Source organism: Lynx canadensis, chromosome A1 (genome assembly GCF_007474595.2).
Source record: "Lynx canadensis isolate LIC74 chromosome A1, mLynCan4.pri.v2, whole genome shotgun sequence".
In the NCBI taxonomy this organism is placed as follows: domain Eukaryota; kingdom Metazoa; phylum Chordata; class Mammalia; order Carnivora; family Felidae; genus Lynx; species Lynx canadensis.
In genome coordinates, this window is record NC_044303.2 from 226084032 (window position 1) to 226096595 (window position 12564).

Genomic DNA, 12564 nt, shown 5'->3' on the forward strand with positions numbered 1-12564 from the left:
AGAGAAACGCCTGAAGCTCTGATCTACCCATACGGCGGGGGGCAGAGGCATATTCCCAGGCAAATTCCCAGCATTTCCATCCAGAGGCGCTGCCAAATGAACATTTAGGGCAGCTCTGAAAGAGGAGGTCCCAGAAGTACACTCTGAACGCTGAATGGAAAGTTGTGAAAGAAACTCAGCATGCAGCTAGGCGTACAACCTTGGCCTTTCTCCACAAAGCTGTCTTCTCACCTCGCTCTCAGTGCAGAAACCTACAGCTGCCTGTGGGTTCATTGTGCGAACCTCGGTCTATTTCTTCTCACCCCAAATCAGCTAGTGTTCCAAGATGAAGTCAGAGTCCTTGACCCCCAGTCCACATCAGGTGGCTCATCTGTCCCTCCTGGGAACGGTCCAAGAAGGGAGGCTGGTCTGTGTCACCTCCTACTTAATTCTAGAAGGCTCCATCAGGTCCTTGGTCCCAGAGGGCACCTGGTGACCAGTGTCAGAAATGCACATATCAGTCCTTTCTTGTCTCTGTGTTCTTATGGACTAAGAAGTCCTTCCTTTCTTTCATGCGTCTCCGTCATGATCTCCAAGAAGCAGCGGCAAAGACAGCATTAGACACTGGAGGGATTTGGGGGGACTGGAAGAAGGGGAGACACCTTTGAAGGATAAAGAGAAGGGGAGAGAGAGCAGGGCCATTTTGGCAAGTCCTCAGCCTCAGCTGCAGTTCTCATACCGGAGAAAGACGCGGGCTTTGGGATTTGGTAGGAGGAACCTCAGCCTACAGTAAGCTCTGAGAACACCTTGTTCCAGCTGACAATGAGCCCCCGGGGCAGGGCTTATCCATTAAAAGACACCCACCTTCTGCAGGAATGAACTGCTTCCCCAACCTCCTTCCTGCCTCAGATTTTCTTGAAGGGATTGTGAGCACCATAGCTCACGGCACCACACGCATGCATCTTCTACCTTGTTATTTGGTTAGCTCTGGAATAAAGTTCCCCCACATGAAAGGAAGCAATTCTGCATCCCGAGGAGGAAATAGCATGAACAGTATATGATGCAGGCCTACTGGCAGTGCTTTTTAATTTTGCGGCTGAGAAAATGACTCTTGTTGTGAAATAAGAATATCATATTTCTTTCTCACAATTCTTGCATTTTAGGGATAAATGGGGGCTTTAGAAATAGCTGAGTCAGTTTATATATGAGGTCCGATTTCATTTAAACAGGCTTTCTCTCCTACCTCTTAGCCCGTATGTTCTGGAGCAGGGTCCTGATTCTCTCTTCCAGATCCTTCACCCAGACACCAGATATCGAGGTGGTGTGGTCCGATGGTCCAGATAGACTACCCAGAGGAATTCTAGGACTGGACTTATGTGGCCACCATTCTAGCAAAGGCTCATATATGGCTTTGATATCTAGTGGATCATTCTGGGTCTCACTTAAATGACCCTCCCTCATAGAATTCTCCATAACTATGCATATTTTATTGAGACAAACTGGACTTATCTTTGTCCTGTCTTGCAAATGCTCATGACACTGTCCCTTCTCTTCCCCTCCTTTTGGAATTAAAATCTACCCTCGTATTGCTCCCCTCTGCATTGCTCTGAGTACAGCTCATATTGGCTTGAGTGCTGCATTTTTTACATAGCCTAGAGTATATATGTTTTCCAAGTACTTGGATCCTCTAAACTGGGCTGCAGTGTTGTTTTTTTTTTTTTTCAAAGCTCGGCAACCTGATTCAAATTGCCTAGAAAGCTTTGAATAGTGGTTTGTTTCTAAGGCACTCTAACACTAAATATGTTCAATACTCCATAATGAACACCGGAAAGCCTGTTCTTGCTTTTTTTGGCACAGGATAACTGAAACAATCAGATCATGTATTCAGTTGGCATTGCATCGGAACAGATCTGCTTCTTCAACCTAGAAAGGAAAGAGGAATATCATACTAATTGACCTGAAAGCTAGAACATGTGTTCGTTTCCTGCATTCGATAGCATTCTCATTGTTAATGTAGAGCTCCAGACCTATTCACAGAATACTACATTTCAGAACGAGGACGAGTCATGACAAAAACCCCCTACCCCTTACTCACGTATTTACCCGTCCAGTTTAGTCTAACACAGCTACTGAACTTTGAACTATGCTCTTTCTTCCTCCAACTTTCACTTGTTCTTGAAGATCTTTAGGTCGTTCAAAAACTGGTGGGTACTTTCTAGTTACTAGTATTTTAGCTTATGTTATAACGTAAGTTCCATGAGAGTCAGGACTTGGCTTTGTTTATTACTGTTCCATACTATGGAGAAGTGCTACTTAGCGCCAGAAAACTCATCATCATCATTCCCAGGAGTGACTGCGGTTTGGAGAGCAATCCTAGTCAGATACTAGATAATGATAGCTAGCATGTTAATTGAGGGTTTATTATACTGATAGCTTCTCATATCTTTATATATTTATATCTGTATAAAGAGAGAGACAGAAATGGACACCTTTGTGTTCCTATCTAGATATAGACATGTTGTAGCTATCTATATCTATCCATCTCGCATATATATATATATATATATACACACACACACACACACACAATTGATTCTCATTATCCATAGTTCTTATATTCTATAAAGTCACCACAAACACCAAATCAGCAAATACTGAACCACGGCTCCTGGAGGAAACAGGGCTTTAAGTTCCTTCAAGCATCGGCTCACATTTTCATCAACTGGTCAACACACAACCTTGTTTCTGTTTAATATATGTCATTGATTCAGGGGTGCCTGCGTGCCTCAGTCTGTGAAGCATCCAACTCTTGATTTCGACTCAGGTCATGATTTCACTGTTAGTGAGTTCAAGCCCCTCACCAGGCTCTGTGCCGACAGCACGGGGCCTGCTTGGGATTCTCTCTCTTCCTCTCTCTCTTCCCCTCCCTCTCCTTCTCATTCTTCTTCAAAAATAAATAAATAAACATTAATACATATGTATATATATGTATGTATGTGTGTGTATATATATATATATATATATCATTGATTCATTAACATTAAACTCACAGCCAACAGCACTGTAAACAAAGTATATTTAACATTTTTTTTTTCTCCTTAAGACATATTGCAGCCTCCTTGCACTTAGGAAAGACTTTAGCACTACACTTGGGGACCATTCTAAATAACAAAGTCACCCAAAGCAGCACAGAAGTGTGAAAAATGTGGCATTAAGTATATCGAGAAAAGGATACTTCTTTACATCATGAAAGTTAAAACAAGAAGCCAGAGGGTCACTTTGTCCAAACTCACTGGGAACACGGGTACCGGGTGATCCAGAGGTTCTTCCACTCTGTGCATGTCTGCAAATGGCCACAAAGGTACCATGAGTATTGATGTAGAGGTGACAAATTTGAGCAAGTGGGAAAATTCACGAACACGGAATCCACAAATAATGAGGACTGACTCCACACATAAACACACACATACATTTAAATACACGTACACGTGCGTGAGAGCTATGCATATCTACTTCCTTCCAAAGAGCACAGGCTTCCAGTGTTGCCCAGCGCTGAAGGCAGTCTCATCTTCACTGGTCGATTCCTGAATGATTTCCTCACGGAGAAGCATCTTGTTATGCTGGAAATACATCAACACAAGATTCGAGAGACTTTGAATTACTGCCTGAATTCTCACATATACGGTTGGACAAGTCGCAGACGTCTAATCCTCAGATTGCTTGCTTTCTGCAAAACTCAGGCCAGAGCGCCCTTTTGTCATTATAAACTCACCGAATTGTGGCTACGCACACAGGTTCTCTAGACTAAGTTCAGATCCTAACGCTGCCATTCACGAGCTGTGTGAACCTAAATAATTTGGCCTCCTTCAGCTTTCATATCCTCATCTATAAAATAAGGATAATGGTAGTGCTTACATCCTTCAGTTTTTATGAGGATTCAATTACATAAATGGGTGCAGTAGCAACACTGAAACAGCCCATACGTGTCAGAGATTCATAATAAAAACAGTAAGACTCCTGCCTTTGGAAGTAGAGCGGTTCAGAACATCGTCTCTCTCAGACAAGTCTTGGTTGAACAGCACAAAGATCTCTAGATTTCTCCTTTTTCTGTTTCTGTGGCTTCTCAACCCACCCGTTGGATACATTTTCTTTAAATATATTGGTACATTTAATTAACTCCAAGAGTTGAGTCTCACTAGCTTAGGAGTCATTTTTCCCTTAATGAGTATCAATGCAATCTCTGGTCCCTTATAACCTGGTTTTATAGTGTATTGAGAGGGCCTGCTCATTTAAGGCCACATTCTTAAGAGACTAATCATAGTTCCCAGTGTTAGTTATATGCTCTGACTGGAAAATTTCTGTGGTTTCTCTGAGTACATATATAATGCTATGATTAGATCTCAGTTATATGTATACCAAATATCCACATATAGATCTTTTAAAAAGGTCTAAAAAGAGATAAATCAACTAAGGAAAATGATGGACCAGGCTTTCACCACTAAAAATTGAATAAAAATGTTAAGCACACCCATTACTTTACAGACAAAGGCAGGTGAAAATGTATTGTGTCATTATGGGCCTTTATTCAGTATCTGATTTCTATAAAGATTTAAACACCTGTATAGCAACCACGAGCAAGCAAAACTTAGAATGTTGGTAATAAACTGAGCCCCATACCCCTGAGCCCCTTCCCACTCAACAAGACCGCGAAATATGCAAAAGGTTAATATAAATTATCCTCTTATAAAGATCAGGAAAACAAATTTGATGATCAGTAACTTGTCTGAAGTTATAATGAGGTAAACAAACATTCAATGATAAGGGAAACAGAGGGTAACACAGGGAAATTCATTCCCAGAACTTGTTGGACAAACCATAAGAGAGCAGTCCAGAGGGTTATGAGAGAAATAGGGCTTTAAATAAGAGGAGGGCAAGTCTTCATAATGGGTAATGTATGTTATTACTTCACAGTGTATGTATTTATTTCCCAAATTATAACCATGTGGAAAGACAGCAGAGCCAGGAAAACACTGGGCTTTGAATCGAAAAACCTGGGTTTAAATATCTGCTATTACTTACTAATCAAATGTGAGGCTGGGAATGAGTCAGAAAAATGTTAAAATGTATCAGTTAGAATTCAGCTGCCAGTAGAAGTTTAAGCAATTACCTCACAGATGATGAAACCAGAAGTAAGTAGTTCCAAATTTGGCAACAAAGGTAACGAAGTGATCCTCAGAGAACTAGGTTCATTTCTTTTTCCTATCCTTCCTTCTACCCTTTAAGATCCTTTCTCCATTTTCCATCATCCTAAACAGGATGGCCTTTAGGCCTTAGGTGTTTTGTCTCATGATCCTAATAAAGATGGCTGCCATAGGTCCACCTATCATTTTCCCACATAACCACCTTCAGGGCAGGAAGATAGAAAGGACAGAACTAAGGAGCTCTCCTCTTGCACTTGACGTTTTCCTGGGAAAGCAAAATCTTTCCTAGAGGCTCCCAAGTGGAATTCTAACATCTCATTGGCCAGAACACATCATTCTGTCACATGGTTACCTTCGCAGCAAGGGTAATCATTTTTCAATCCTCCAGAACTTCTCAAGGAAGGAGGGAGAATGATTCAATTGCTTGAGACTCAAGTAACAGTGCCCATCAAGGATACATCTTGTCATAAATGTGATTTAATTGTGTCAATTTATGGAATTATGTTAATTTGCGATCTCTACATGTATACATACAGTCACATAAAATAATTGGGATCCTTCTGCCCTTCTGACAGTTTAGTGGAACCAAGTAGATACGATCAAAGGGAGCTTTCTACCTTTGATCACACAGAAAGAATGCGGTATTTTAAGATTATTTTAAAACTGAACTTGCTAACAAAAAAATTACTCTTAAATGTGCCTTAGACTGGGGCGCCTGGGTGGCTCAGTCGGTGAAGCGTCCGACTTCAGCTCAGGTCACGATCTCACGGTCCGCGAGTTGGAGCCCCGCGTCGGGCTCTGGGCTGATGGCTCGGAGCCTGGAGCCTGCTTCCGATTCTGTGTCTCCCTCTCTCTCTGCCCCTCCCCCGTTCATGCTCTGTCTCTCTCTGTCTCAAAAATAAATAAACATTAAAAAAAATTTTTTTTTAAATGTGCCTTAGACTTTGTACCTGTGTTTAAAAATAATAAAACTACAAATGTAATAATCGTAATTTTAGTCTTACGGGTCTTCACAGAATTTGTAACAGTCACTGGAGTTTTACAAAACCTGCAATTAAAGCCATTTTTAGCTTTATTGTTAAAACTGGTCACATTTTTTCATTGTTACTTTTAAAATTTGTTAGAGGAAATGGATAACCCTTAACCAAAGTAATTTGGGGTGTAACCTGAACTTTTTCTCATTCCAACTCAGACTGTTTGTGGCAGTGAAGGAAATTAATGCAAACTGTCAAAAAGGTACACAGCTAATGAGCTCAATTTCTTCTTGGAATGAGTAAAATTCTCTTCCTCTTCCAAAAGGGAAAAATTATACACCTCTGCCAGGAGTCATAGTGGTATTCAATACCACAACAGGGATTAGCCTAAATAGTGACTAAAGACCATTTGTAAAGAAATATGAGACCCAAAAAGAAAACACAGGAAGATGAGTAAAGACAAATTGTTAGTTGTATGAAACATCTAAGAAATACATAAGAAGAAAACGCAACAACTGAACAAAGTAATTCGGGGACAACGGGTGCCATATTCCTCAGGGATCAATGACAATGCTTCTAAAACATCTAATACATTCTAGGATTCAAGAACAGGAAGTTAAGTACAGGTTAGATGAAGCAGTGGCTGACAGTGGTTAACAATTAATGGTCACACACAGATATCGATTTATTTATACCTTGCAGTACACCTTCGTCTTTTAAGATAATGTACTATAATGTTGCTCTAAAGAGTGGCTTATTTTTGTTGTTGGTTTTTCAAGGAGAAATATTAGTTAAGCATTAAAAAAAAAAATCTTCCTAACACTCCACACCTACTTGAACAGAGGAGGTTTCCATGAGAAGAGGGAAAAGTTCCTAATGTATTCCCTTTTGTACCTCCAGCACGGAACACACAACAGCACTCGGTAAATATGGGTAACTGAGGGAATGCCCTTGAAATCAGGAAATGCAGCTGCACTGTGCTTGAAGGCAAATCGATGGCAATAAACCTTCCCTGCTAGGACTGGAGATATTAACATGTAATAACACTGCAAATATCTCAGTACTCCAGGAAAGGGGCCAAAGATGTGGCATCATCAGGATCCATTTCTCCAGAGAACAGTCACAGCTGTTTACTCAACGTTTAGTAGCCATTTACTGAGCAACTTACTCACCTGGTATTTTCAGGATCATCATATGGAAAATTCATGGACACTTTTCCCTTAAACTCGGACATAACTCACCCCTTAACTCTCAAGAGGAATCAACTGGGCCCTCCCCCTCCACCTCCATGTACACAGAATTTACAAGACAGAGAGTCTCCCTGCCACCTTCCTATTTCTCTTCCCAATCACACCTCCCCAACCTGGAAATAAAAACAGCTTAGCCTCATCAAGTTCTTCATCACATCCCTGCCTCCCTCTGTTAGCGGTTGAGAGTTTGAATTTCTAGCTGCCATCTTTCTTTTCTACCTCTACTCCCAAAAACACTGTGTATGACATCCATGTCTGATGACAGACGATTGATCTTGTACCTGGTATTGAACACTTAATACCCTTGATCTCTTCCACCGCAAAAATTTTTCTCCCTAAACCCAACTTAGCCACCCCATTTCATGACAACCATAGGGCTTTGTCTTTGCCTCAAAAGCTTTGACTTTAATTTGCCTTTGGTTTCCACCACCCCTAGGCGTGAACTTCTTCACTGTTTGGCCCTAGATTTTAGAACCTAGTTTAAACTCTCATCTTGGCTCACAGAGCTCTCTGCAATCCATCCACTGCCTGCTTGCCTGCTCCTCTTTCTTCCTTCTTTCTTCTTTGCAGGCATCGCAAAAGACTTACGTTTCCCACGTAGCTTCAAACTTCTTAGGTGGTGGTGTACTTTCCACCCTGCTTTTTCTCCTTTGGTTTACTCCAGCTCAGTCCCCCAAAACCTCTCTGAAAGCAAGTATTGCTGTTAGAACCCTTTCTGCGCCCCACGTGCCGCGTCTCGTTTATTTGTTCTTCCTCCAGGTTCCCAGAACATCCTTTGTAAAACTCTAGCCTACAGGTCCTAAGGCAGGGAGCTGGATTTGCTCCCGTAGGTAACTGTAACACCTAAGGTGATGTTAGGAAGACAGTCACTAGTTCAAACCTTGAGGATGCTTTCCACAAACTATTGAGAACCGACTCAACAGAAACTGGAAAATAGCACTTAGCTCCACATTTCAATTTTTCCTACAACAGCTTTCTATTAGTCTGCCAATACCTTTAGCTATTATTCTCCTCTGGATAGAGATTACCTTGTATTCTCTTACGGAAGATAAACACTGCGTTGTTACCGCACGGTGATGACAGACAATATTTAAAAGTTGAATAAAGTGGATCAAATAAAGCTGAGCTTTCGAGCTGAAAGAGGGAAGGGAAAATGGGAGCAAGCAATAAGCTTGCTTATTCCTATAAGCCTTAACAGTCCACAAACATAATTATTTCTGTTTCTGGGGGTGGGAAGCGTTCTGCAAAATATCAGGAGGCTCACCACTTGGTTAACATTTTAGTTATCGATCAATTATTTAAAACAAGAAATTTTATCTTGGTGTCTTTTTCACATAAGAAGCAAAACAGGTCTTCAGAATTATCATATGATGATAATATGAGAAAAAAAAGAATTTATCAACATCATCCAACCCACATGTAACTATGCTGCTATTAAACAGATGTGACCCACAGATATGGGTGACTCTTGCCATGGAAACATCAGTACTTTAAAGGAGAATTCTAGGTAGTACAAGCGACATGTAGAGTCCTCTCTGAGTCCGGGACCCCCTTTGCAATCACCACCAGTATCCCGGTGGTCAAAAGATTAGAGTTGTAACTTAATCTGCACCATTAACCGTGGAATCCCACGTTAGCTAATTAACCTTCTGGGTGTCGGTTTCCTCACTGGTAAAATGAGAAGCGATTAGACGAGTCACTTTTCAAACATTTTGTTAATGGACAGAACTCCCTTCTTCTCCCCAAAGGAAACCTTACTGAGAATTCTAATACAGAAAATCTAAAACATAACAGCTTTGGTAGAGGCACGATGAAGATTCAGCCTTCTTCGCCTTCTGCCTCCACGCACACCCAGAGCTCTGAGACCAGCAGTGGAAAAATTCATAGCCCAGAGTGACCTTCTGGGTCTTTTCCAATAATGCGGGCAGGTCCTTGGGTGGTCTGGTAAGTAACGATAAAACCGGGGCAGGTCTGCTAAGCTGAGCACCCACCTTAGTCACCTTAGAAAATAGCACATTTTTCCTCCCTCTAACTCAGGAAGAGGAATGGCAGATTTGTCGGGAAGTGGCCTGGGAGGAATCTGTCTCCATCTCCCCGACTATGACGTTGACTCCTTGCAAGGCATTTCTGACGGCTCACCTGCCCTGTTCCTCCAAAATCTCCCCCACTGACACCGTGGCCTGAACCCACGTAACTTCATCCTCTTCCACCCCCAGGCTCTCAACACCTGCAGCAGATGACTCAGATTCAAGAAACCCGGGTTATTGGCACCGGGGGTCTCAGATTCCTCAAGGACAATGGGAGGAACCTTACAACAAGTGACCCCAGGGGCCCTTTACGACCTGAATTTTCTAAATCTCCTTCTCTGTCTTGCTCAATTACAATAACCCAGGGCTTGGCTTTTGCTCTCACCCACATCCAAAGGTCCAATGCAGATGATACTCAATTTCCTTCACTCTCAATCCCTAAGAAAGCGTGAGAAAGCGGTTTTCAAAACGAGCTCTAAAGTTGGCTCATTTTAACTCTCTGGGGAAAAAAAAAGAGAGCGAGAGAGAGAGAGAGAGAGACAGAAAACTTTACTTGGCCGCTTCTAGCACTTGTTTCAAAATTTGCAAAGGAATGTTCACAGAGCAATTACCGCTGAAAGAAGCTACTAGCCCACAAAATGCCCCCAGTCAGCCGCTGGTGCCACAGGGATCACTATTATTCTTCCACCCGGGATTCGCTTGTAAAACCCTCACACACACAAATAAACAAATGCCAGAGAGCCGCACACAGAGCTCCCTCTGAGCTCCAGGAATTATCATTTCCGAGATCTTATCAGTCCACCGTCTAAATGTTTATCTGTTCCTCCGACGTTTGGGCAAACCAGGCATGTGCTTTACAAGCCTGTGTTTTAAAAGTAAGAAGCCAAGCGTGGGTTCCGGGGGGGGGGGGGGGGGGGCCCTAGGTGATCTCCATCCGGCCTCACCGCAGGCCTTCATCCCATGCAGCTTCTCTGGTTCCTTCGAAGCCATCTCTGCGTCCAAGGGAAACAGAGACGAGAAGATGGTGAACATCAGATCCTAGACTTCCTGTTCTAGGGAGTTTTTAGTGGTGCCCACTTAGTTAGTAAACAGGTAGGGAGGCGGGCACTCTGCCCCTGAGATGATGAAATAACAGATTCTTACTCCCTGACTTCCCCTTGCTAAAGTGGTGGCTCACCGCAGACTCCTGCGGTGTCCCCGAGGGGATGGGGGAAGGGCCTGCTTGTCAATAACGCGGGAGCCCAGAAGCCCCGGAAATGGGCGCTTGAGGCCAATGTGAAGTGGGGGGGGGGGGGGGGGGGGGGAGTGTGGGATAAGTCACGCGGTAGGTGTATCAGATAAAGGAGCTTTCTCGGAACCTCTGTTCTGCTAAGGATTTTCGTGACGTTCCCCAAGCTGACTTTTCTCCTACCTTCCGGGTAGATTTCATACTTAGAAATCCTGAAACAGGAAGGGTAAGAACGCGGGCCTTTCTGTAAAACGGCAGGGGAGGGGGCAGAATAAAAGGAAACAGGAGAGCTTTGATCACGAGTGTGTGTGTGTGTGTGTGTGTGTGTGTGTGTGTGTGTGTGTATGAGTGTGTGCGAGTATGTGTATGTAAAAGTGAGCATGTGTATGAAAGTGTGTGTGAACGTGTGAGTGGATGAGTGTGCCTGTGTGGGTGCGTATGGGTGTGTAGGAGTATGTGTGTATGTGCACCTGTGTGTATCTGAGCATGTACGTATACGTGCGTGTGTGTTTCGGGTCGTCTTTATTATTATTCCTTTCATTCTAAAATGTGTATGTCTCCCTAATTGCCGCCACTGCATTGATAATAATTTCAAGGCAAGGGTCTTTTTCCTTTGACATTTCATTTCCAATCCTTTTATGTCAACCGTAAGGTAAAATGTCATTTTCACATCAATTTTCCAGCACTTCAAGGAATCGATGGCTTTATAGAACACAGTCACCGACCATTGAATTTAACCCTTTCGCCAAAACTTTAGCTTTTAGATTAAACGCTTCACGTATCGCAAACTTCTTTTACTTCCTTAGTAAAACATACAAGCCAACGTTCCTGATAGCTAGAGATCATAATTACGAGCGAGTATTTTCTCAGGCTGTAACCTAATCAGCTCCCCATGGGCCAAGATGCATAGGCGGGTGAGTTTCTACACGGCAAAGTGGTTCAGGTCTCCTTTCACCCAGACCTGGCAATAGCTCTTGGCCACCATCGCAGCCTGCCGTTCTCGGTCAGCCTGCAGGAATCATCGTGTCCACTGTGGGTCTGACACCACTCCTGTACCCCTCCACTGGGCCTTATTTTAGTTTATTTTAGTTTATTTTGCATTGCTTCACTTTGTTCGACTTCTGTCCTCTCCTCTGAGCTTCTTCCCCTGCCCTCCTGTTCTTTCGGCTTTGGGGCTGGCTCTCATCTCGGAACATGCTGTCCGGTTCTGCTCAGGTAAGTGACATATATTGAGGTACGTGGGTCATCAGTTCTCTTTTTTTCTCTTTACCCTGGTTCGTTTCGCTGTTGGAAAGGCTTTCTCCTCCTCCCTCGACACCTTCCAACAGAAGGTTTGGTGCCATCGTGAGAAGGGAAGATTGTTCCCCAAATGCCCTCCAGGGGATCCAGACTGCAGTGGTTTCCAAATAAGAGATAAGGAGTTGGCAGTTGGAGAAGTTGGGGCTGGAGGCTCTTTCCTGAAAAATCCCCTAACTATAGGGGCACCTGGGTGGCTCAAATGGTAAACCATTCGACTCTTGATTTCAGTTTAAGTCATGATCTCATCGGTTTATGGGATCGAGCCCCGTGTCGGGCTCTGCACTGACAGCACTGAGCCTGCTTGGAATTCTCTCTCTCCCTCTCTCTCTGCCCCTCCCTGGCTCGTGCTCTCTCTCTCTCTCTCTCTCAAAATAAATAAGCATTAAAAAAATGCACTAACTACAAAAAGAGATGGAATAGGCACATTTGAGGATGAATTAGAATTTTTGCTCTAGAAATGAAAAGCCTAATATGAAATATAAGACATGCACTCAGCCAAATACATGCTATTGAACCTTGAAAGTTGCAACTGGTCCCCAAACTGGTAACCCTCGAGTGAGCAATGATGTACACAGAGTCCGTTCTCCAATGGTCTCTCGTTTGAGG

General features: G+C 43.1%; 1 long non-coding RNA gene across 2 annotated transcripts in view; it reads right to left on the reverse strand.

Moving 5' to 3' along the window:
• LOC115525158 overlaps window positions 1-10464 on the reverse strand; it is a 33405-nt gene extending 22941 nt beyond the window's left edge. The window contains exons 1-3 of one of the 2 annotated variants that reach the window (XR_003972307.1): window positions 10376-10464; window positions 3450-3599; window positions 3215-3322 (exon numbers count right to left, since the gene is read on the reverse strand). This is a non-coding gene — a long non-coding RNA (uncharacterized LOC115525158). Of the gene's footprint in view, window positions 1-3063; window positions 3323-3449; window positions 3600-10375 lie in introns of those variants that run through there. The other variant, XR_003972306.1, reaches the window with a different exon arrangement.
• Between the last annotated feature and the right edge of the window lie 2100 nt (window positions 10465-12564).